This window comes from Loxodonta africana, chromosome Y (assembly GCF_030014295.1).
Source record: "Loxodonta africana isolate mLoxAfr1 chromosome Y, mLoxAfr1.hap2, whole genome shotgun sequence".
Taxonomy (NCBI): domain Eukaryota; kingdom Metazoa; phylum Chordata; class Mammalia; order Proboscidea; family Elephantidae; genus Loxodonta; species Loxodonta africana.
The window spans coordinates 17,471,460-17,496,560 of record NC_087370.1 but is presented as its reverse complement, the minus strand read 5'-3'; positions in this window follow the sequence as shown (position 1 = coordinate 17,496,560).

Sequence of the window (25,101 nt, the reverse complement as noted above, 5' to 3'; positions counted from 1 at the left end):
TCCGAGGAAGGACCCGCCGGAGTCTGGCCCGTCATTACCGTTGGCAGCTGAGTATCAGATGCGCCGAAAACGTAACCTCACAAACCTCTGATATTGTGTAATCACGCCCAAGAGGATTCTCAAAGTTATCTTAGATGCTCGGCTTCGTTTGTAAGCCGCCTGATGAAATCTTTGTCACTTACTGTGACTTTACTGCTTCCCTGTGAAAGAGCCTTTACTCTTTGTCATACAAAACGAAGCATTGCCACTTTTCTAAGAAAATAAACATACTTAGAGACGACCAGTGTTAAAACGTCCAGAAATTTTTCTAGGCATGCGTGAGAGTTGAGGGTAGAGGGAGGTGAGTTGTGCCACAAGTGAGCCCATTTTGGTTAGTTCAGCATTCTGATTTTGTTACCTAGCCTTATCAATATGTTTCTAGGTCACTATTTTTCAAAGGCATAGTGTTATTGACGGTTTACAATCACACCGTATGGAGTTTAATATGCCAGAATTTATTAAACATTCTTGCAGAACGTTTCCCTGGCTTAGCCTTTCAAGAAATGTATTTTAAGTTTTCCCCGTTGTGTAGTTACATAAGTAACCTTTTCCTCACAGCCCTCAGTGTAACTCACAAGTAAATACATTTCCCTTGTGACCCTGAATAAGTGTGGCGACTACGTATCCTTTGCGGTTGTTTCTGAATTCCTGTTCCCACTTCTGGTGTTAAAGGTAACAAACGTTGGCTGTTCAGCAAAGACTAAATGATTATGGTGAGGAACAGAAATTTTACCTTCTGTTGTTTTTAGTTTTTCTGCAGTCGACTCAGCCTCCTGTTAATCCCAGGTACAACAGAAGGAAGCGTTCCCTGTCCTGTTCCATCTTCACCGTCTTTGGTGTGCTCACGTCCATCGTTGCAGCCCCTTCATGTTTTCAGTGCCTTCCAACAAAAGGGGGCTCATCTCCCAGCACTGTATTGGACAATATTCTGTTGTGATCCATAGGGTTTTCACTGGCTGACTTTCAGAAATAGATCACCAGGCTTTTCTTCCTAGTCTGCCTTAGCCTGGAAGCTCTACTGAAACCTGTCCACCATGGGTGATCCTTGCTGGTAGTATTTGAAATATTAGTTGCATAGCTTCCAGCATCACAGCAACCCACAAGCCACACACTGTCAGAGAGTGGTGGGCCTTCTGTTATGTTCTCTATTAAATATGGTATTCTGTATTCGTATCCCTATGCACGTTTTTGCAGGCTGGTAGATATTACTGATGATATATAAATTGAGTGATTTAAATTAAAGGCACACACATCGATGTGGGGGACAGAACTGAGCCATCAGAAAAAAGACCGTGTCGCCTCCTGTTAATGACGTACCTCAAGGCTCAGAGGTCCCCTGACCATGTTTACCAAGAGCTCCCCAAGTGTGTGATCTGCAGTTGGCTTGATGATGCCCGTTTTCTGTGTCCCTAACACAAGCTGCATGACGAGATTGTGTCCCTGAGTTACAGCTTCTGCCCATTTCAAGAATGACTATCAAAAGAAGCAGTAGAGCAGCGCTGCCTTGCCTTTCGTGAAGCCTCCATTTCCACTTCTTTGATAAGAGCGAGTTCCAGAGTCCTTCTTGTGTCTGGAATACTCGCAGTGTGGGGTTTTTGTTCTTTTAATCAACCACTTCCATCTTCAAATGAGACCATATGTATATACCCAAGAGAAATAAAAACTAACATCCACGGAAAGACTCCGTGAATGTTTATAGCAATGTTATTTTTAAGAGCTAAAAAGTGGAAACAACCCAAACGTCCATCCGCAGATGCCGGGTAAACAAAGTCAGATGACTGGATAAACAAAACGTGGTCTGTCCATACGGTGCAGCTTTAAACCAGTTGCCATCGAGTTGAGTCCAACTCATGGCGACCCCATGTGTGTCAGAGTAGAGCTGTGTCCAGAGGGTTTTCCATGGCTGTGACCTTTCAGAAATACATCATCTGGCCTTTCTTCCAAGGCACCTCCTGGTGGATTCAAACCTCCAGTCCTTTGATGAGCAACCAAGCACTTGACCGTTTGCACCACCCAGAGACTTTGGACTTGACCCCAGACTCTAGAGAAGATTCCTGATCAGGTGACCAGGTCTTTGGAACAGCTGGTGGGTTTGAACTGCCGACCTTTCGGATAGCAGCCGGAGGATAAGATAAGGCGGTAGGACAACTCTCACTGATAAGGAGAATTAACAGAGAAGCCCTGTTCCTGCCTTCTCTCCCCACCTCTCTGGCAGTCTCTCCACTCCCTGTGTGACTAATCGGGTCCCCAGCTGGCACCAGCTCATCACGGGAGGCTCCAATGATCTCAATGTTTAGTTGAGGGCCGATTGGCAGTGGACTTGCACAGGGGCCAATCTGCTCAACCCACAGAGAAGGGCTTTTCTCCCAGCTTGATGTCTCTGCCTCCTGGGCCACCATTCAGCCCCACTGACTTGGACTCACTTCCTCAGCCCATCTCTGGATGCCAGAGAAGTGCAGGCCCATCTTATTTGGGCCTGAGGTTCCTCCTTGGCTTCTCATTAAAGCTGTTTTGAAATGAGGGCCAACCGCTCACTGCTCCACGGCCTTGATTTTGGCATATGACCTCTCAGCTAGCCTGGGAATGACACAGCTGCCCCCTCACCCGCCCCCCAGCACCTTGGCTCTGTCCAATGGTTCAATGTCTGCACTGCCCTCCTCCTACCATCTGGCCACCACCCAGCTCCCTGCCAGGCCACCTCCACCCACGTCGACCTTAGGCCACTCCCATGCTGCTGTTGGTCCTGCCCTGCCTTCTGCTCCTTCGGAAGGCTCCTCGGTGGCCCACTCCCACTCATTCTTTCCCCGTGGAGAATCCAGAAACCAGCCCGCGATGTAGCCCTGGGCCGCGTTTTCCAACCTCTTGGCTGGCTGAACATGCTCACCCCACACCTACATCACAGACCCCAGAATTCTCCAGCATGGCTACACATCAGAATCACGCTGAGCTTTAAACTTTGCCTACTACCTGGACCCACCCCGAAGACTTGGATCACATCGGTTCCAGGTGGGAATCTGTGTGCTGGAATTCTTGAAAGCTCCCTGGGGATTCTAATGTGTGGCCAAAAGGACCTCTGGCAGCTCAGTGGTTAAGTGCTCAGCTACTAACTGGAAGGTCAGTTGTTCGAGCCCATCCTGCAGCTCCTCGGGAGAAACGCCTGGCACACTTCCATAAAGATTACAGCCTAGGAAACCCTATGGGGCAGTTTTACTCTGTCACATGGGGTCACTAATAGCCAAAAATCGACTTGAGAGCACCTAACAACTAATGACAAAAGGTAAGTTGTCACCAACTAATCTTCAGGAACATAGAAGAAATTCAAATATGTGGCCAATGTTGGGGACTCCCGATAGATCCCTTTGGAAACGCCCAATGCATGGCTGCATTTCTTCACTTTGCTCCCATTTTAAACATTGTATATTGTTAGCGGAAAAAAGGACGACTCTCAACAAGATGGATGGACACGACGACTGCATCGGTGGGCTCAAGCATAACAATAATTGTGAGGATGGCGCAGGATCGGGTAGTGTTTGTTTCTTTCTGTTGTACACGGAGTCACTATGAGTTGGAACCAACTTCACGGCACCTGACAGTAACGATGCCGTGAGTTGCTGTCAAGTCTCCTCTGGCTCATGGCAACACCACATACAACAGAACGAAACGTTGTCCAGTCCTTTGCCATCTTCAAGATTGTTGGTATGCTTGAGCCCGTTGTCCCAAGCATACTTTGAGTGCCTTCCAACCTAGAGGGCTCATTTTCCAACACTGTATCAGACAATATTTTGTTGTGATCCATTGAGTTTTCACTGGTTAACTTTCAGAAGTAAATTGCCAGGCCTTTCTTCCTAGTCTGTATTAGTCTGGAAGCTCCCTTGAAACTTGTTCACCGTGAGTGACCCCGCTTTACCAGAAGCATGGTTTCCATCATCACAGAAATATGCAAGCCACCACAGTACAATAAACTGACCGGCAGGTTGTAGAAACATTCTATAAACCAACATTTCTCCTTATTTTATGACAGGAACAAGCTCATGATCACCTTTGTGTGTGGGGGTGGGGCACACTCTCCTGTAAGTGAACATTCTGATTCATGGAAGCCCCTCCTAGGAGAGAAATACTACTAGGCTATTTATTGCTGGAGGGGTGGAATTGAGCAACATTTTGAAAATATGTTTTAAGTCCTCTTCAGCACTTTTGACATTTGGAGTCCGATCATTCTCTGGGGTGGGGTCTGTCCTGTGCATTGTAGGATATTTGCAGCATCCCTGGTCTTTACCCACTAGATGTTAGTACTCCCCCCATCCACTTATGACAACCAAAAATGGCTAACAACTTGGCTGTGGTCAAGTTGATTCCGACTCATAGTGACCCAACAGGAAAAGGTAGAACTGCCGCATAAGATTTTCAAGCCTGTAATCTTTTTTTTTTTTGATCTTTAGGGAAGCAGATCATCAGGTCTTTCTCCTGTGGAGCCACTGATGGGTTCCAACTGCTGCCAAATGTCTCCTGGGAGCACAGTTACCCACACTGAGAACCAATGATTTAAAACTATTCCAAGGTAGATTTCTGTTTTGCTTTTATCTACACTAAAAAATATTTTTCGAAAGTATTTTCCAATCAGTTATTTAACACTAACTGCCCTGGTGACACAATGGTTAAGAGCTATAGCTGCTAACCAGAAGGCCGGCGGTTCAAATCCACCAGCTGCTCCTTGAAAAGCTTATGTGGCAGTTCTACTCTGTCTTACAAGGTTAGTATGAGTGGGAATTGACACGACAACAGCTGGTTTGGATACATAAAATTTATATTGAGGGACAAATAAAACTAAGCTTGCATTTTTTGCAGTTCCTGCCATCCATTACTTCATTGATTTGTAACATAAATGAAAAGAACTAAAGAGTTGTAATATATGCTGAGGCAGAAAAATACAATTTCCCCAAGGTCGGATTGTCCCTTTCTTGAAAATACAATGGAATCACGTGAGGGTGAGTTTGCAAATGGCTAAGCAGTGCAGATCACAAGTGGTAGAGTGTAACGGTCAAGGGCTGTTGCCATGAGCTTGCTGCCTCTCATCCAGTCTTTCTCCACATGGGGCCCTTGAACCATCTGCACTGGAATCTGCCCAGGTCTGGGAGATCAACACCCCAGGCCTGAGATCTTTGGAATCTGCCTTTTATAGAACACCACCAGGTGACAAATAGGCACACAACAGTTTGAGAACTGTCCAGTCTGACCATTGTTCTGATCAACCAGTAACCAGCTGCCGTGGAGTCGACTTGACTTATGACGACCCTATGTGTGTCGGAGTAGAACTGTGCTCCATAGGGTTTTCAAGGGCTGATTGTTCCGAAGCAGATTGTCAGGACTTTCTACTGAGGCACGCCTGGGGGGGACTTGAACCACCAACATTTCAGTTAGCAGCCGAGTGCCTAGCCGTTTGAACCACCCAGCGCCTCCATCTCTCTGACCTGTAAAAATCCCATTGCCATCAAGTTGATTCCAACTCACACTGACCCTGTGAGACAGAGTAGAACTGCCCCATATGGTTTCAAGGAAGGGATGGTGGATTCCAACTGCCAACCTTTTGGTTAGCAGCCGTAACGCTTAACCACTGTGCCACAAGGGCCCCATCACTCTGACAGTCTCCGGGAAATTGGGGGTAACACGCCGTCCTCCAGAATCACTATGAGCCCCCCCTTGGCACAGCTGTTAGGCTCATTCTTATACGTGCCTTGACTGAAATACCAGAAATCCACAGACACAATTTGACTAAAGGCGTAGACACCCTGTGTTATGGATTGAATTCTGTGCCCCCCAAACATATGTTGAAATCCTAGCCCCTGTACCTGGAAAGGAAACCCTGGCGGCGTAGTGGTTAAAAGCTACGGCTGCTAACCAAAATGTCGGTGGTTCGAATCCACCAGATGACCCCTAGAAACCCTACAGGGCAGTTCCACTCTGCCCTGTAGGGTTACTGTGAGCCAGGATCGACTCAACGGCAGGGGGTTTTGGGTTTTGGTGCCTGGAAATATGACCCTGTTTGGAAATAGAGGTTTTTGTTATGTTATGTTTGTTATGTTAATGAGGTCATAACAGAGTAGGGCGGGTCTTAAACTTAATCACTTCTGAGTTATAAAAAGACCACAAGAAACAGAGACACACACGGGGGAAGATGCCATATAAAGACAGACACACCCAGCAGATACATCGACAAGCCCGGGAATGCCAAGAAGTGCTGGCAGCTACCCTCTAGAGGCTCGAATAGAAAAGGAAAGACATCTTTCTGGAGCCACACCCTGAGTGTGGGCTTCCAGCCTCCTGAACTGTGAGAAAATAAATTTCTGCTCTTTGAAGCCATCCATTTATGGTGGTTTTTGTTACATCAGCACTAGGTAACTGAGACTGCGCCACACAGATACATGGAGCCCTGAGCATGTGGGTGTCCGTTCACCGGACCCTAAACCCAGCTCTGGGCCACGCTGGGCTAAAGGTGTACCTTCAGGAGTTAATTCATCACACTCCTTCTTCTTTGTTCCCCAGCTTTCCTGAGCCAGGTATTGAAAAACTCAAACACTCTTCTTGTTCTTTGTGTTTACACTTTCTTTGCACAATCCCTGCTTGCAAGCAAAAACTCAGCAGCAAATACCTTGTGCTGGGGGATCACATTCCTTTCTTTTTTTTACGAGGTCACTTTTTTTTAACTTTAAAAAATCCTCTCCTAAGAAATGGTTTCATTAAATCCTTGAGATAGAAATCTGCCAACCTGGCACATTTTTTCTTTAACATTATTCTTTCATTGTAGTTAACACACATCGTTTCTTTTTTTGTGGGGGGGAACAGGGAGTGTTGAGATGCATTAGACACTGAGGACCCTGGCATCTATTTTGGAGTGTCTAAAATGCCATCTACCTGTCATTTCCACTTACCAAGCCATGCATACATCATGATGCCTTCCTCCAGGAGACCCAAGGGAAGCAGCCGCCCTTAGCTTTACAGAAGCATACTTTTGCAAGGGTTCCACGAACAAAACTTTGCCTGCCTCCTCTGAAATTTTAATTTTGCCCCAGGTGACATGTTGGATTGATTATTTAAATTGCATTGTATTTAAATTGAATTGTACTTATATACCTTAAAATACAAGGGCACACGGAGGCCCAGGTGCAAAAGAAATTTTGTCAGGGCAAGAAATGAAAGGAAAAAAAAAAAAAAAAACAGGCTACAGATGACTGCTGAGAAGCTTTCATAACTGTCAGTAATCTGGAGGGTTTTCAGAGAATGGCACAGGAAGTGAAACCCACCAGGAGCTCTGCACGACTTTGCTGCACAGTGTCCCTGTGCCTTCAGGGTATAAGAATGGGGCAAGCAAATGCGGGTCCTCACAGAGCCTGGGCCAGCTCGCCTTTCTGTTTCCCTTTTCTCTCCCCCAGCCTCCTTGTTTCCAAGGAGCGCTGTGGTGCAATGGTGAAGCAATCCACTGCTAACCAAAAGGTTGGCGGGTTCGAACCCACCCAGTGGCTCTGCAGGAGAAGATCTGCCAATCTGCTTCTGTAAAAATTATAGCTGAGGAAACCCTATGGGGCAGTTCTAGTCTGTCACATGGGGTCACTATGACGGCACCTGACAATAGAAACAGGCCTTGTTAAAGTCCCCGATGTTGTTGTTAGTTGCCCTTGCTAGCCTGTAATCTTTATAGAAGCAGATAGCCAGATCTTTCTCCCATGGAGCTGATGGTGGGTTTGAACCACCAATCTTTTGGTTAGCTGCCAGGCGCTTAACCACTGTGCCACCAGGGCTCCTTCAAGGTCCCTGGGTGGTGCAAAAAACATTTGCCCTGGACTACTGACCTAAAGGCTGGCAGTTCAAATCCACCCAGCAGCACCATGAAAGGAAGCCCTGGCAATCTGCTTCTGTAAAGATGACAGCCAAGAAAACCCCGTAGAGCTCAGTTCTATTCTATAACACACGGGGTCACCATGAGTTGGAATCGAATCCACGGCAATGGGTTTGTTTTCGGTTTGGCTCCTTTTTTGCCAACATGGTTTTAAAGTCAGGAAGCAGGAGCTGGTCAGGAAACTCAGGAGGAGCCCTTGAGGTAAGATGAAGAAGCAAAAGGTGACATTGCATCTGTTCTGGGTACGAAGACACCCTTGTTTGATTTTAGCACAGGCCGTTCAAAGGGAAGGGCTCCTTTGAGATGCTCCTGACAAGTGAGAATGGCACAGCGAAGCGGTTCCAGATGAGGCTCGTCAGGCTTGGCTGGGCTGGGCTTTGCAGTCCAGCACCCAACCACAGCAGGAGACCCTGGAGCGTGCACTGCTGGAGGCCTCACTGCAGAAAGCCATTTCTCGTGAGGATCTGAGGGTACAGGGGACCATCAGCCAAGGACGGGTGCCAAGACTAGCTGCCTTCCCAGGTGGCAGAGAAATTGTAGGGCCAGCGTAACAGCAGCTACTACCAGTTAGCCCACTGTTGCTGACCAGTGACCTACTCTTGGTTACAAAACACAGGCCTGTGTGTTGGGAAGGGTGCAGATAGAAAGTTCTCTGCTCCAACGGGCGAATAACATTTGGTCTGCTTTTCCAGCCCTTGTGCCTCCTGTAAAAGGGCCAATGGGAACAGTTATTGGGGTCCACGATGTTTTGTTTATCACAATGTCTTTAGCCTTACCAGCTCCATGAACCAAGGTGTGCAGGTTACTTCAATAAACAGTTCTGATACCAGTTCCCATCGAGTCGATGTCGACTCCTGGTGGCTCCGTGTGTGTCAGAGTAGAACTCTGCTCCACAGTGTTTTCAGTGACTGAGTTGTCAGAAGTAGATTGCCAGGCCTTTCTTCCAAGGCACCTCTGGTTGGTCTCAAACCTCCAACCTTTCAGAGCATCCCGGCACATTAGCCATTTTGGCCACGCAGGGGCTCCTTGTTCAATAAATGCGGTGACAAAGTGAAAATAACTGAGTTATTATCCTTATCTTGCCTTCCTCCAAAAGCAACCAGATGGATACCCAAGCAATGAGAAGACACTAGCAAATGAACCAGGGTGTCTAAGGCAGAGCTGTATTCAGAACAAAGGAAGTGCCTTCTCATCAATGCTATCGTTCATCTAAGTTTTCACATTTCATTTAACTGAAGAACAACTTAAGTGGGAAAACATTGTGCTAGGTGTTGAGGGGAAGGAGACAGGGAACATCCAATTAAAAATGGTCCCTTTATCGAAGGAGTCAAAATTGGTGGGAAGGGGTTCAAACAGCTCTGGCATGAAGAACACAAACTGAAATGAACGCTGTAAACTCGAACACCTTCGGAGTGAAGTTTATAGCTGTTGTTCTCAGCTGCCATCAAGTCGACTTTGATTCATGGCGACCTCATGCACAACAGAATAAAATGTCGCCCAGTCTTGTGTCGTTCTCACACTCACCGGCATGTTTGAGTCCATCGTTGCAGCTATCGTGCTAAGCCATTTCCCGGGGAATCTCCCTTGCCCTCAGTGGGCCTCAGCTTCACCAAGCGTGATATCCAGTGACTGATCTCTCCTGATGAAGTCTCCAAAGCAAACACATGGGACAATGTCCTGTTGTGATCCGTGGGGTTTTCGTGGCTGATTTTTGGAAGTAGGTCTCCAGGCCTTTCTTCCTAGTCTCTACGTCTGGAAGAACCACTGAAACCTGTCCACCACAGTTGTTCTGCTGGTATTTGAAGTGCTGGTGGCATTGCTTCCAGTATCACAGCAACACGCAAGTCACCACAGTAGAGTGAACTGACAGACAGGTGGTGGGGTCTCAAATACTGGCACATCAGTGGACAAGGAGACCTGAGGCACATAAAATCCCCTTGCATGTGAACTTGATCAGGGATGAAGGGCCCCTCAGAGTCTGGGAGTACAGGTCCTCAGAGCTTGGGCCCCAGAGCTCATGAGACGATAGCTCTGGAGGAAGTCACAATTCGGAAGAGAGACAGGCCATCAAAGAGAGCATTTGTCACGGGCAGGGGGGTAGGGCTGTGGGGTGCAGGACCTTGTTAGTGGGTGGTGAAGAGCCTGGCTTCCTGGAGAGGGGACTTCTTAGTCGAGACCCCTTAACCTCATACTTTATCATATTCCTTCCTCCTGCTGCAAGGTCTGGCACCCATCAAATGTGCAGTAAGGCTTTTAATGAACTAGCCAATGAATTGAAATCCTGGTGGCATAGTTGTGAAGAGCTATGGCTGCTAACCACAAGGTTGACAGTGCAAATCCACCAGGTGCTCCTTGGAAACTCTATGGGGCAGTTCTACTCTGTCCTACAGGGTCGCTAGGAGTCTGAATCAGCTGGATGGCAGTGGGTATTCAATGAATGAACTCTGGCTAATAACAACTACTTAAAACTTAAGGACCCCAAGAGCTGCAACTAACTGAAACGTTCGCGGTTCGAACCCACCCAATGGCTCTGTGAGGCAAAAACCTGCTGATCTGCTCCTGTAAAGATCACAGTCTAGGAAACCCTGTGGGGCAGCTCTATGCTGTCATATGAGGTCACCATGAGCCGGAATGGACTTGATGGCACCTAACAACAACAACACCTTAAAACCTGCCGTGGTGTACATGAAGATACCAACACAGCTATGGATACAAATATCATTGAATCCTCACAACCAACCTTCCTGGTAAATTCTCTTCGTGTTTCTGCCACCTTACAGTAACTTTCTGGTAGGTGCTGAGTTGTGTCGCCCTAAAAGAGATATGTGGAAGTCCTAACCCCCAGAACCTCTCAGAAAGTGACCTTATTTCCACACCCAGGTAAGGTGGTCTTCAAGGTGCAGGATCTTAGCACTGAGCCACAGGCTCTTGAAATTGACCTGCATCAGAATCACCTGGAGAGCTTGTTGAACGTAGTTTCCTGGGCCCCATCCCCAGCAATTCTGATTCAGTAGGCCCCGGTGGGGTCTGAATCTGCCTTTCTGAAAAGTAGACAGGCGATGCTGTTGGTGCGGCTCCAAGGGTACAGAGAGAATATTCGAATCCTGTGATGTGCGGATCCTGGGACACTCTTTCTCTTTCACATGCACACACTCCCTCTGATTCCATAAATGTTAGTAGGATCACAGCTGTCATCTCTGTAGCTGCTACGGAGATTTCTAGCCCTCAGTTACTGTGCTAGTCAGGAGACCGTCCCCAGTGGAGAAGAGGAACCAGCTTGTGAACTCTATGAAGTGGGAGGCATGTGGGGCCAGGGTGTCCTGGGAGAGAGCTGAGGAGCAGGCCTGGAGAGGGGAGACTGAATATGAGGGTGCCTGCGAGCCCAGCTAAGGATTTAGGGTTTAACTCCACAGGGGGTGTGGGCTGCTAAAAGATGGCAAAATCTACTGTCATATTATCAGGTTCCATAGAAGCCACCATTTATCATTACTGTTGTTGCTGTTTTATGCCATCGAGTCGATTTTGACTCATAGGGACCCCAGGTGCCACAGTAGAACAGCCCACAGGGTTTTCTTGGCTGTAATCTTTAGGGATTACAACTTGGCTAGGCCATGCTTCCCAATATGATGTAATTATCCTTCATTTTGTGATCTGATGTAATTATCCTCCATTTTGTAATACAATGTAATCATCTCCATGATGTGATCTGATGCCATCAGCCAATCAGATGTAAGAGGAGTTTCCCTGGGGGTGTGGCCAGCATGCAGTATACACATATGGATGTTCTGACAAAGGTCATTACTTGCTCTGGATTCTGTTTCCAGCTCATCATCATCTGACCTCTGGTTTCTGGGACTTGAATCAGCAGATATCTACTGGTTTTGGGGTTCACTGGCTTCTGCAGCCCTGTGAGCCAGCATTCTGCTGTCTGATCTGCTGATTCTGAGTTTGTCAGCCCCTGCAGCCATGTGAGAAGCCTCTAGCCCGTGTCTGACCCGCAGACTTTGGGACTTGCCAACCTCCACAACATCAAGAGCCATTTCCTTGAGATAAACCTCTTTCTCTCTCAACAAAAAAAACAAAACATCCTAATTACAAGGCTAAGACCTGACCAGCTAGGGTAGGGTCATCACCTGTTAATATAGGACCAAGTGGCAATTCATGGCCATAGCAGTCAAGTTTTAAGAAGAAAGTTCATTTACTAGAAGGAGTTTGGGGTTGTTGAGCTTTAGCCACTTGACATGAGTCACCCCAGGCAAGGTGAATTTTAGAAACTTAGCACAGCTGTGTCTGGGCAGGTGAAAAGGTGAGGGATGGTGAGTCTCACCTATCTGCTTAACTCCGTGTATCCAAGGCAACTGCTGTGAACAGAACGATGTGGATTGTGTCCCCAGACAGCCATTTCTCAGGGGCCTCCAAAAGACTGCCTTGAAGTAAGCAAATATATCTCTTTTCGTAAACAATTGATTGGTCAAATTATGGTTGAGTATCAGTTGGCAGTCCCTGGGTGGTACAAATGGCTAACGCACTCAGCTGCTAACCAAAAGGTTGGAGGTTTGAGTCTGCCCAGAGGTGCAAAGGAAGAAAGGCCTGGCAACCTACTTTTGAAAGGTCACAGCCATCAAACCCCCAGAGAACACAGTTCTTTTCTGACACACGGGGTCACTATGAGTCAGAGTCAACTCCATGGCCACTAGCCCAACTTAATTATTGCATCATTGATGGGCAAATTTCAGTAAGACAGCCACGTACGGACCTGGTCTGGCTGATAACAATCACCACCTGTATTCATTTAGATAGATGTGCCATTTTTACAGCTGGTCATGGGACAGACTCAGCCAGAACCTCTCCTTGGTTTTAGGGGTTATGTGACCTGGACCCACGTGCTGGAAACCACACAGCTAGGGCACAGGAGGTGCCTCCTAATAAATAGTTGTTGTTATCATTGAAAGAGGCCTGGTGGTGCAATGTTCCAGTGCTAGGCTGCTAACCAAACAGTTGACGGTTCGAACGTACCAGTTGCTCTGTAGGAGCAAGACCCTGGTGATCTGCTCCCGTAAATATCATCCCCTAGAAAATCCTATGAGGCGGTTCTATTCTGTCACGTGGGGTCACTAGGAGTCAACATCAACTCAATAGCACACAGCAACATTATTGTTAAGGCTCCCCAGAGCCTATTAAAAAAAAAAAAAAAACCAGTTGCAGTCCAGTCACGTCACTTCCCGTTGACACTGACCCCATGTGGAAAGGGTGAAGGGTCATGGCCGTATTTCCAATCTACTGTAGTATTTAAGAGCCCTGGTAGCGCAACAGTTAACAGGCTTGGTGCTAACCAAAAGGTTGGCAGTTCCAACTCCCCAGCTGCTCCGCTCTGCTGGAGAAAGGTGTGGAAGTCTGCTTCTGTGAAGATTACAGCCTTGAAAACCCTGTGGGGCAGTTCTACTCTGTCTGTCCTCTAGGGTTGCTATGAGTCAGAGCTGACTCTGTGGTAATGGGTTTGGTTTGGTTACTGTAGTATTTACTTCCATCTTTATAAACACATTCTCCCCTATTGTGTATGTGTGTGTTTAACACAACCCTATAAAGAAGAGTGGGGCAAAGGAGTTTTAGACTAGCCATCTCCATATTGGATTCACTGTATTTGATCTATACAAGCCCAGCTTTCTGAACGTGTAGTGTCTTTAAACTTTGAGAAATCTGGCTACGTATCTGTACTCAGCGTCAGATTCTTAAGTGACTCCCAAAGTGGCCTGTATCATTGCTTGGTAAAATAATTACCCATCTCCCACGGCAGCGGAATATCACATATGATGCTTGTACAGATTAGTGCTTCTACGCCAATGGAAAAAAAACTTATTTGATCTAAGCTTTTACACAGCTAAAGTTCATTGCTGTTGAACAAAACAGCCTCATCGTTTTCGTATTCGGTTCGAAATGCAACAGGGTGGTGGGGGAGGAAGCCAACTTTATTAAAAGGAAAAAGAGAAAGCAGCAGGAGAGGAACGCCAATTTCGTAAGAAGGGAGCATTAACTGAGAATAAAGGAAATCAGGTGTATCTTCCCTGGTAAAAACTGTGCTTTGGCTGCAACAGACAATTGCCCGTGGCTCAGAGGCTCCCCTTCCCCTCTCCCTTTCCCAGGATCATTGAACCGTCTTGCACACACTGTGTGATTTCCTAAAACGTCACAGCAGCCTGCAAGAACAGCGTCAAATTACTTTCTTACCAGCCTTTCTACATTGGAAGCACATTTTCAGATGATAAATCCATCGCTCCTTCCATCCCCAGTATCGCTGGTGTGAAAATAAGACGTGCTCTCAAGGGTAGTTGTTGTTAGCGGCTGTTGAGTCAGCTGCAAGTATGGTGACTTAGGCATAAAAGGAAACATGGCCAGGCCCTGCACCACCTTCACGGGGATTGGTATGTTTGTGTCCATTGTTGTGGCAATCCAGGAGGTTAATTATATGTTACTGAACATATCATGCTGGCATAGCCCATGGATTGCACTGAGAATATCTGATGGAGAATTCAGTCATACAGGGAAGGAATTACATCATGGCCTCCTGGGCCTGTGGGTAGTTCCCTTCTTTATTTTCATTAATTTATTAAATCATTTATTGAACATCTATGTATACAGTGGAGTCCCTGGATGGCACCAGTGGTTAAGTGCTATGCTACTAACCAAAAGATTGGCCGTTCAAACCCACCCAGAGGCACCAAGGAATAAAGGCCTGGCAATCTGTTTCCTAAAAGTCACAGCCTTGAAAACCCTGTGGAGAACAGTTCTGCACATATGGGGTTGCCCTGAGTGGGAACTGACTTCAGAAACGGGTTTGGTTTTGGTTTGATATGTATAAGGCGTGGGGCTACTTGTCATGAACATGTAGAGATCAGCAGAACATAGCTCTTTCCCTCAAGGAGATGGTAATTTATTAGGGAAGAAAAGCACTTACTAAGTAACCAGTGACCCAAGTGTCTGTTAAATGAAAGAGTGAAAGAGGCGTGTGTCACAGGAAGGGGGATGACTCAAACACTTTGGAGGGTCAGAGACAACCTCCAGTTGAGGGAGACAGGAAGAGGTGGTTGGAACAGGAGCGCCCCACAGCCTGACTAATATTCTGCCAGAACACGAGAAAGTGTTGCCAGTATGGTCGCTTTACTTGTAACCCACCTCCTGTGGGTGAGCAAATGACAGTGAAAGGGGTGCTTAGGCCAATTGTCTACTACGGCGAAATAGACATCCACAAAGAAGGCTTAAGTGACTTCCTTCTTCCTCTGTTCACGCCGCTCACTTCACCCTGAGAAACAGAAGGGCTGGGGACTGAAGCCAGGAAGGTGAAATCCTCTTTATCTTATGAAAACAAGCCCGCTTTCAACTAGATCAATGGAAATGAAACGACCAGAATGGAAATAATGAGAATGCTCACATGCCTTGTGAAAATGTAACCAATGTCCCTAAACGACTTGTGTAGAAATTGTTGAATGAGAACAAAAACAGCTGTGTAAACCTTCACTGAAAACACAATAAAAGAACTGCTGTGTAAACCTTCACTGAAAACACAATGAAATATTATTTAAAAAAAAAAATTAAGGGGGCAGGGAAATTAGACTAATGGAAAAAAACAACCAGAATGGAAATACTGAGAATGTTCACGCACTGTGAAGAATGTAACCAGGTCACTGAACGACTTGTGTAGACCTCCTTGAATGGGACCCTAAACTGCTGTTTACAGCTTCACCAAAAACACAATAAAAAAAAATTTTTTAAGCCTATTTTCGAAGAACTAGATGGTACTCGGCTACCACCAATGACGGCCCTGACAGGGAACAAAACAGAGAGTCCCTTTAGGAGCAGGAGAAAAGTGGGGTGCAGAACTCAAATACACATAAAAAGACCAGACTTAATGGCCTGACTGAGACTGGAGGGACCCCGGAAGACATGGCCCCCAGACCCTCTGTTAGCCCAGAACTAAAACCATTCCTGAAGCCATCTCCAAGATTACACTGGACTATAAGACATAAAATGATACCCATGAAGAGTGTGCTTCTTAGTTCAAGCAGATACATGAGACTAAATGGGCAACTCCTATCTGGAGGCAAGATGAGAAGGCAGAAAGGGACAGGAGCTGGTTGGATGGACACGGGAAATCTGGGGTGGAAAAGAGGAGTGTGCTGTCACATTATAGCGAGAGCAACTAGGATCACATAACAATGTGTGTATAAATTTTTGTATGAGAAACTAACTTGAACTGTAAACTTTCACTTAGAGCACACACACACACAAATGAACACTCATTAAAATTTTTTACACAAGAAATGTTTTGCAAATGGAAAAAAAAAAAAGCCTGTTACCATCCAACCCTTCTGCTCCCATCACCATTCTCCATTTGTCCCTAAGACATCCTTCACAGCCAAAGGTACCACCTGGAATCCCATGCTGCCTTGGTTTGCCCTGTCTGTTTAGTCTCCTTCAGTCTGGAAATTCCCTCGTCTGCCCTTGACTTTCACTACCTTGAGGGTTTTGAGGACAGAACAGGCATCTTGCAGACTATCCCTCACTTGGGGATTGTCTGATGTTTCCTGGTGATGACGCATCTTTGCTCACCTTAGGTGCAGTAAGGTGTGCCTGACCCAAGCCCTGCTGTTTTCAATCACCTCGTGTGCATGAGAAAGCTGGACAATGAATAAGGAAGACTGAGGAAGAATTGATACATTTGAATTGTGTTCGTGAAGAATATCAGATACACCATGGACTGCCAGAAGAACTAACAAATCTGTCTTGGAAGAAGTACAGCCAGAATGTTCTTTAGAAGCGAGGATGTCAAGACTACTTCTCACATACTTTGGATATGTTATCAGAATGGAGCAGTCCCTGGAGAAGGACATCACTCTTGGTAGAGCAGAGGGTCGGCAAAAAAGAGGCAGACGCTCAACTGGATGGATTGGCACAGCGACTGCAACAAGGGGCTCAAGCATAACAGCGATTGTGAGGATGGTGTAGGACCGGACAACATTTTGTTCTGTTGTACGTAACAGGATCACTGTGAGTTGGAACTGACTCGTTGACACCTAACAACAACAACAATGCGTCTTTGCAGGAATCACACAGACATGACGTTCTGTTCCTCTCGTTGCATCCTACCTGGTGAACACACAATTTCCATCTGACCCTCACAGGGACTGCTCGCTGTATCCCTGGACTCTGATGGTATCTGCCAGGTTGCTCCCCTGAGAAGTTACTCCTCTTTTTCCCTTTTTTTAAGTGTCTTGGTGACCTAGAACTGCTATAACAGAAACATCAGAACTGCGTGGTTTTAAAGAGCAGACATTTCTTTTCTCACTGTTCTGGAAACCAAAAGTCCTCATCAGGGTCTCAGCTGTGTCAATTCCTTCCTTGTCCGTAGCCCCAGGCCTTCCGTCATTCCTTATATGATCCTCACATGGCATCTGTCTTCCCGTGTGTGTGTGCGTGCACACATGTCTAATCTGCTCTTTTTATAACTCAGAAGTGATTAGATTTAGAGCCCACCTACTCAGGCATGACCTCATTAACATTACAGAGAAAACTCTATTTCCAAACAGTATCACAGCCACAGATTTAGGGGTTAGGATTCCAACATATTTTAGGAAAGAACACAAGTTAATCCAGGTTAACTGTACCTAGTAAGAATTTCACAGAGTTTTGAAACCAGGCAAATATCTCCTTCCTCATCAAACCATTGTATTCAAACCACCCCGAGCAACTAGCAAATGTTCCTTTGATAGAGCTTTCAACCTTGCCTGCTGGTGAGCTTCATGGTGATCTGAAAAGGAGCCAAGTCCTCTTTTTCCTTTCCTAAATTCAACTCTGGATTGGAGCAGAGATGCCCTTGAGTGGAATGCTGTCTTTCCAGATGGACTGGCACAGGGACCTCTGAGGACAAACTCCTGATCTTTTTAGTAACAAGTCTTCCCTGCAAGACAGGAAGTGCAGTACAGCCAAGTCCGAAGTCTCTTGTATTGTATTCATCCAGGGTGGGACTAAAGGGCATGAATCTGTACGCCCCTTGGATTTGGGCTGTGGGTGGCGATAAGCAGAGGGACTGGTATGTAGTCACCCTTCACAACAATGGATACAGAATAATCTTGGTCAGTGTCTCTCTTTGGCCATTTTGCTCACCAATAAAGACCAGACCCTCCAGATTATTCCTGCGGTGTGAATCCGTAGGGCGCAGAGGCCTTATTCTGAGTCACAGTATGATTTTTGTCCTAATGCCTTCAAAGGCCTCCTGTCAAGGACTCTAAAATAATATAGTGCTTCCCAAGAAGGGAAGGATATGGTAGACCACACCACACTATATACAAATTATATCCATCTGTCTACTTACATTGTTGTGGTTAGTTACCATTGAGTAGGCTCTGACTCATGGCAACCCCACGTACAACAGAGTGAAACAACGCTTGGTCCTGCGCCATCTTCACCATTGTTGGTATGCTCAAGTTCCTTGTTGTGTGTTTTGAGTGACTTCCAACCTAGGGGCCTCATCTTCCAGCACTATATTGGACAATATTTTGTTGTGATCCATAAGGTTTTGTTGGCTAATTTTCAGGAGTAGGTTGTCAGGTCTTTCTTCCTAGTCTGTCTTAGTTTGGAAACTCTGCTGAAACCTATCCACCATGTGTGACCATGTTGGTATTTGAAATTCTGGTGGCATAGCTTCGAGCTTTACAGCAACATGCAAACCACTACAATACAACCAACTGACAGATAGATGGTAGATATATATGTATGTGTGTGTGTGTATATATATATATACACACACACACACACCTCCCACACAAACACAAGATAGTTCATTCTACTGGGAACATATAAAGAAAAATCCTTTTTTTCCTAAAAAACAAAAACAAAAAACCAGTTGCTTATAGTTGGCACTCAACGAACCCTTATTACCTGTATTTGTTTATCCAGTCAACCATTAGAACAGAAGAGCCATTAAGTCAGGAGCCTGGTCTGGCCACTCATCATTACATCTTCAGTACCTAGAAGAATGTCAGAAATATAATTGATATTCAATAAATATTTGTGGAATGAATTAAATTGCTCCTTAAAAACGTTAAGCCAATGCATATTAATCAAGCATTTGTTATGTGTCTGATGTGGAGTTAAGCAGAGTAAATGAACAAATGAATCAGTCAATGGTTCCTTGAAAACGTGGTGACTGTTTAGTGGCGTGTGACCACCTGTTTTCATATTAGAGGTTTCCATAGGCAGAATTCTAGGACCTACCCTGGTGTATACATGGCTTTTCCCGGTTATTCAAACACAAATCCAGATGCTTCTCAGAAGGGGGTTTGCAGATGTAATTAAACCCTAAATCCACTGACTTAAAAAAACCAAAAAAACCAAACCCAGGGCTGTCGAGTCGATTCCGACTCATAGCGACCCTATAGGACAGAGTAGAACTGCCCCATAGAGTTTCCAAGGAGCGCCTGGCAGATTCGAACTGCCGACCCTTTGGTTAGCAGCCATAGCACTTAACCACTACTTCACCAGGGTTTCCCCATTGACTTAAAGGAAGTGAAATTATCTTTGGTGGGTTTGGCCTAATCAGGTGAGGAGAATTCCTGGAAAGAGATGTGAAGCAACGTGAGTAGGATTTTGTGAAAGGGATATTCTCTGCTGTTGGATTTGAAGGTGGAGGGGGCCACGAGGCAAAGGGTGGGCTGGACTCTAGGGGCTGTGAGTGGTCCCCGGCTGACAGCCAGCAAGGAAACGAGGACCTCAGTGCATCTTACGGAAAAGGGAGCTTTCCGTAAGACAGAGCTACCGGGGAGAGAGGGGGCCCATAGAAATGGAGGGAGGAGCAGGAATAAAGGGCCTATCGTCAGAGTGTTGAGGGGAGCTGGGGAGCATCACCACGCGGGAAGGGAGGGATTTTGTGGACCTTGCGGTTTTGGACCTTTGTCGTTTTGTACACCATCATAAGAAAGAGAGAGAAGGCGGAAGAAAAACAGTTTTAACTAGTTCTGCTACACAGTGTTGTTAGTTGCCATCAAGTCAATGCCAACTCCTGGCACCCGTTGTGTGCAGAGTAGAGCTGCTCCATAGGGTTACCAAGGCTGTGGCCTTTCAGAAGAAGATGGACAGGCCTGCCTTCCAAGGCACCTCTGGGTGGGTTTGAGCACTTAACCGCTTCTGCCACACAGGGACTCCCTGTAGTAGAGGTTAAGGAAATGGGTATTACAAGTGCAAAACAAATATATACGTGCTTAAAGCTTGGCGGCTGAAACAACCACCTCAAGAGAACTAGACTTGCTCTGATTTTCCCAGACCATTTTCTTTACAGCACGGGCCTTCAGCTGGGGTGGTTTTGCCCCTCCACCTTCAGATGACATTGGGCAATATCTGTAGGGTGCTCCTCACATCTAGTGGGTAGAGGCTAGAGATGCTACCCTACACCCTACAATGCCAAATAGCCTACAATTCACAGGATGCTACCAGGCACCCCACAATGCACAGGACGCTACCAGACACCCCACAATGCACAGGACGCTACCAGACACCCTACAATGCATAGGATGCTGCCAGACACCCTACAATGCACCGAATGCTACCAGACACCCTACCATGCACAGGACGCTACCAGACACCCTACCATGCACAGGACGCTACCAGACACCCTACCATGCACAGGACGCTACCAGACACCCTACCATGCAAAGGACGCTTCCAGACACCCTACAATGTACAGATGCTACCAGACACCCTACCATGCACGACAAAGGGCCATCTGGGCCTACATGTCAATAGCACCGTGGAGGAGAAGCCCTGATTTACAGCCATGGATGGGCAAGGGCTGAAGACCAAAGGCTCACACAGAAAGTGGTGGCCAGGGTATTTTTAGGGCAGTGGAACTACTCTGCAGGATAACGTCCTGGTGGACACGGGATATGCATTTGGCAAAACCCAGAGAACTCTGCAACACAAACAGTGAACCCCATACCAAACCCATCGTCTTTGAGATGACCCCAAGTCATGGCGCCCTTGTGTGATACAGAGTAGAACTGTGCCCCATTGGGTTTTCTTGGCTCTAATCCTTAAGTAAACAGATGGCCAGGCCTTTCTACAGAGGTGCCTCTGGGTGGGTTCCAACTGCCAACCTTTAGGTTAGTAGTGGAGCACAAACTGTGCTACACACTGCAAACTATGGACTTTCATTAATAATAATGTATCAATATTGTTTCATCAGTTGTAACATATGTACTCCGTGAGTGCAAGATGTTAGTAATAGGAAAAATTGTGTACAGCCCGGAGAGAGGAATATATGGTAACTCTGTACTTTCTGCACAGTTTTTCTGGACGCTTAAAAGTTCTCTAAAAAAATAGTCTATTTATAGATAGTAGATAAAAACTACTTTAGGTGAATTAAGGGCAACACTCAATACAGGGAAGGTCAGCTCAACTGGACTGGACCAAAAGCAAAGAAATTTCCTGAATAAACTGAATGCCTCGAAGGTCAGCGGAGCAAGGGCAGGGGTTTGGGGACTATGGCTTAAGGGGACTTCTAAGTCAATTGGCAAAATAAATTCTATTAAGAAAACATTCTGCATCCCACTTTGTGGCATCTGGGGTCTTAAATGCTAACAAGAGGCCGTCTAAGATGCATCAGTTGGTCTCAACCCACCTGGATCAAAGGAGAATGAAGAACACCAAGGTCACAAGGTAATTATGAGCCCAAGAGACTGAAAGGGCCACACGAACTAGAGACTTACATCATCCTGAGACCAGAAGAACTGGATGGTGCCCGGCTACAACCGATGACTGCCCTGACAGGGATCACAACCGAGAACCCCTGAGGGAGCAGGAGAACAGTGGGATGCAGACCCCAAATTCTCATAAAAAGACCAGACTTAATGGTCTGACTGAGACTTGAAGAATCCCGGCGGTCATGGTCCCCAAACCTTCTGTTGGCCCAGGACAGGAACCATTCCCGAAGACAACTCACCAGACATGGAAGGGACTGGACAATGGGTTGGAGAGAGATACTGATGAGGAGTGAGCTACTTGTATCAGATGGACACTTGAGACTGTGTTGGCATCTCCTGTCTGGAGGGGAGATGGGAGGGTAGAGGATTCAGAAGCTGCCAAAAGGGTCACGAAAGGAGAGACTGGAAGGAGGGAGCGGGCTGACTCATTAGGGGGAGAGTAAGTGGGAGTATGGAGTAAGGTGTATATAAGTTTATATGTGAAAGACTGACTTGATTTGTAAACTTTCACTTAAAGCACAATAAAAATTATTTAAGGAAAAAAAAAAGTCTAATTTAAAAAGCAAAAAGCATTGCCAGCAGTGAAAAAGGAGTAGTGGCATGGTGTGAGATGCAGATTCTAATTCGGCAGGTGTGTGTGTTCTCTGCAAAATAAAAAATACAAACCTATCTCAAAAATAAAAAAGGGGGGATGGAAACCAAGCACATCAGTTCCCATGGGCAAATTCTTATGTCCTGGTGTGTTTGATGATTTTCTGTAAGACAAAAGAAAGAAACAAAAACCGCATTATTTCTCAGGTTAAAAAATTTACTGGAAGGAAAACCACATGATGATAGAGTTATCTTGCTTAGCTGCCCACAGACTAACAGCAAGTGAAATTAAGGCAGCAACAGAAACTGCAGGACAGTTTCGAAATTCCTCATCAAGGTAACACACAGTGAGCTGATTCTCGGTTACTGCAGTCCACCCCCGCCGCCCCCGTCCCTCCCCACAACATTTCCACCCCTCCCAGGGCTTTTTAGGTTGTTATTGTTAGCGGCGGACCCCATGCACAATGGCACATAACACGGCCCTACTGGACTGGACCGCTGTCATCCACAGGGTTTTCATTGGCTGATTCTCCCAACTGGACGATCAGGCCTTTCTTCCCAGTCTGTCTTAGTCTGGAAGCTCCGCTGAAACCTGTTCAGCATCCTAGCAGCATACAAGCCTCTGCTGACACGCAGGTGGTGGGTCCGCGTGAGGTGCATGGGCCGGGAATTGAACTCGGGATTCTCTCACGGAAGGCAAGAATTCCACCACTGAACAACCAGCGCCCATCATTGTTTTATGTTGGCTGGGTGGGTATAAGGCTGAATTCTCCTGGGAGGTTGGGGTGGGTAAGTTTCAGCCCCAGAATGGGACACCGAGGAGGACTTCCTGAGCTCTCCTTCCAGCACGCCCTATAGGGAGGAGAGATGTCATTTGTTGGGGTGACTGGGGAGAAAACTGGCTGAAGACAGATGGTTGGGTGGTCACTCCTTGAGCTTCCACCTAAGAAGCTCCTCCTCTGAGTGGCCTCAGGTCATCTCGCATTGACGAGAAAGGCCTCTCACCGGCCTTCACAGTATTGAGCACTGTCTCTGCAGCTGAGGAGTGCTGGCCTGCTGCAGCCCAGTGGAAGCACGAGGGGCCTCATTGCTGGAGCCAGGGCAACCACCTCCTGCTGAATCAGAAGAGGCGGAGGGCGACTGCATCTGATAGACCTGTGGAGACACCCCAAGAGCCTCAGGGAGACCCACACAGAGACAGAGTCCGAGGGAACGTCAGTGGGAAACAGGGATGAAATCGACCACCATAATCAGGACAAATGTTCACGGTGGAAAAAAATGTCCCTCCCACCAGTCTGTAAGGAGGGCAGTGGTGGTTCAGTGACAGAACTCCCCCCTTCCGTGAGGGAGACTTGGGTTCCATTCCCAGCCAAGACACCTCAGGTACTGCCGCCCCCTGCCTGTCCGTGGAAGCTTGCACGTTGCTATGCTGTCGAATAGGTTTCAGTAGAGCTTTCAGACTATGACAGACTAGAAGGACAGGCCTGACGACGTACTCTCAAAAATCAGCCAGTGGAAACCCTATGGAGCACATCGGTCTGATGATCCCATTTTGCATGGGGTCACCAGGAATGGGGGCCAACCCATCAGCAGCTAAGAGCACCACAAGTCTTTACATTTCCTAAGCTCGCATGGTTACCTGCTCTCTTGATGCATCGATCTCAAGTTTGTATGTAACAGGGTTGATGTGAGCATAAAAAGAAGGGTGAAAAGAATCGTTGATCCCATCTTACCTATTCCTTTTGTTGTGACAGCCACAACCAGCCTTCTGACAGACCCCCAGAAGTGCGAGGACTCCCAAGACACTCATTCCTGCCATCTTCACACGATCCAAGGCTTGTAGCCACGACTCCTTCCTCGCCAGCCTCTTGCACAGCTTGTCGCTGCCCTGAATGCAACAGCGCTTCCTAAGGGCACGAGAAATCGCTTCTTTTTCTTGGCTTCAGTTCACGCCTACATTTTTTTTTAAATTGTGCTTTAAGTGAAAGTTTACAAATCAAGTCAGTCTGTCATACAAAAATTTATACACACCTTGTCACGCCTACATTTTATAATCATTCTGTAACAGAAATAAATTTATATCCAGGGGTTCACGACGGTACCCATTTAGTGATGACTTTGAGCCAAGTCCATTTTTGTAATCCTATGAAATTTAACACTGAGTTTCCACGTGTGCTCAGCTATTGGGGGTGAGGCATAAAAAGAAATCAAGCCTCCAGCCTTTAGAAAAATGATTTTTGTTTGTGCGTTTATTCTCTGATGCATTCCAATGAAATCAATTGTTTTATTAAACAGATATACTGAGTGCCTGCTATGAGAAGAAACGTGATAAAATCTATCTATAAGAAGATAAAAATAGATGAAGAAGGCAGCTTTGTTTTTTTGAATAATTTTGTAAATAATTTTTATTGTGCTTTAAGTGAAAGTTTACAAATCAAGTCAGTCTGTCACATAAAAACATTATATACACCTTGCTACATACTTCCTTTTTTTTACATACTTCCAATTACTCTCCATTTTTTTTTTTTTTAATGAGACAGCCCGCTCTCTCCCTCCACTCTCTCTTTTCATGTCCATTTTGCCAGCTTCTAACCCCCTCCACCCTCCCATCTCCCCTCCAGGCAGGAGATGCCAACATAGTCTCAAGTGTTCACCTGATCCAAGAAGCTCATTCCTCACCAGCATCCCTCTCCAACCCATTGTCCAGTCCAACCCATGTCTGAAGAGTTGGCTTCGGGAATGGTTCCTGTCCTGGGCCAACAGAAGGTCTGGGGGCCATGACCACCGGGGTCCTTCCAGCCTCAGTCAGACCATTAAGTCTGGTCTGATGAG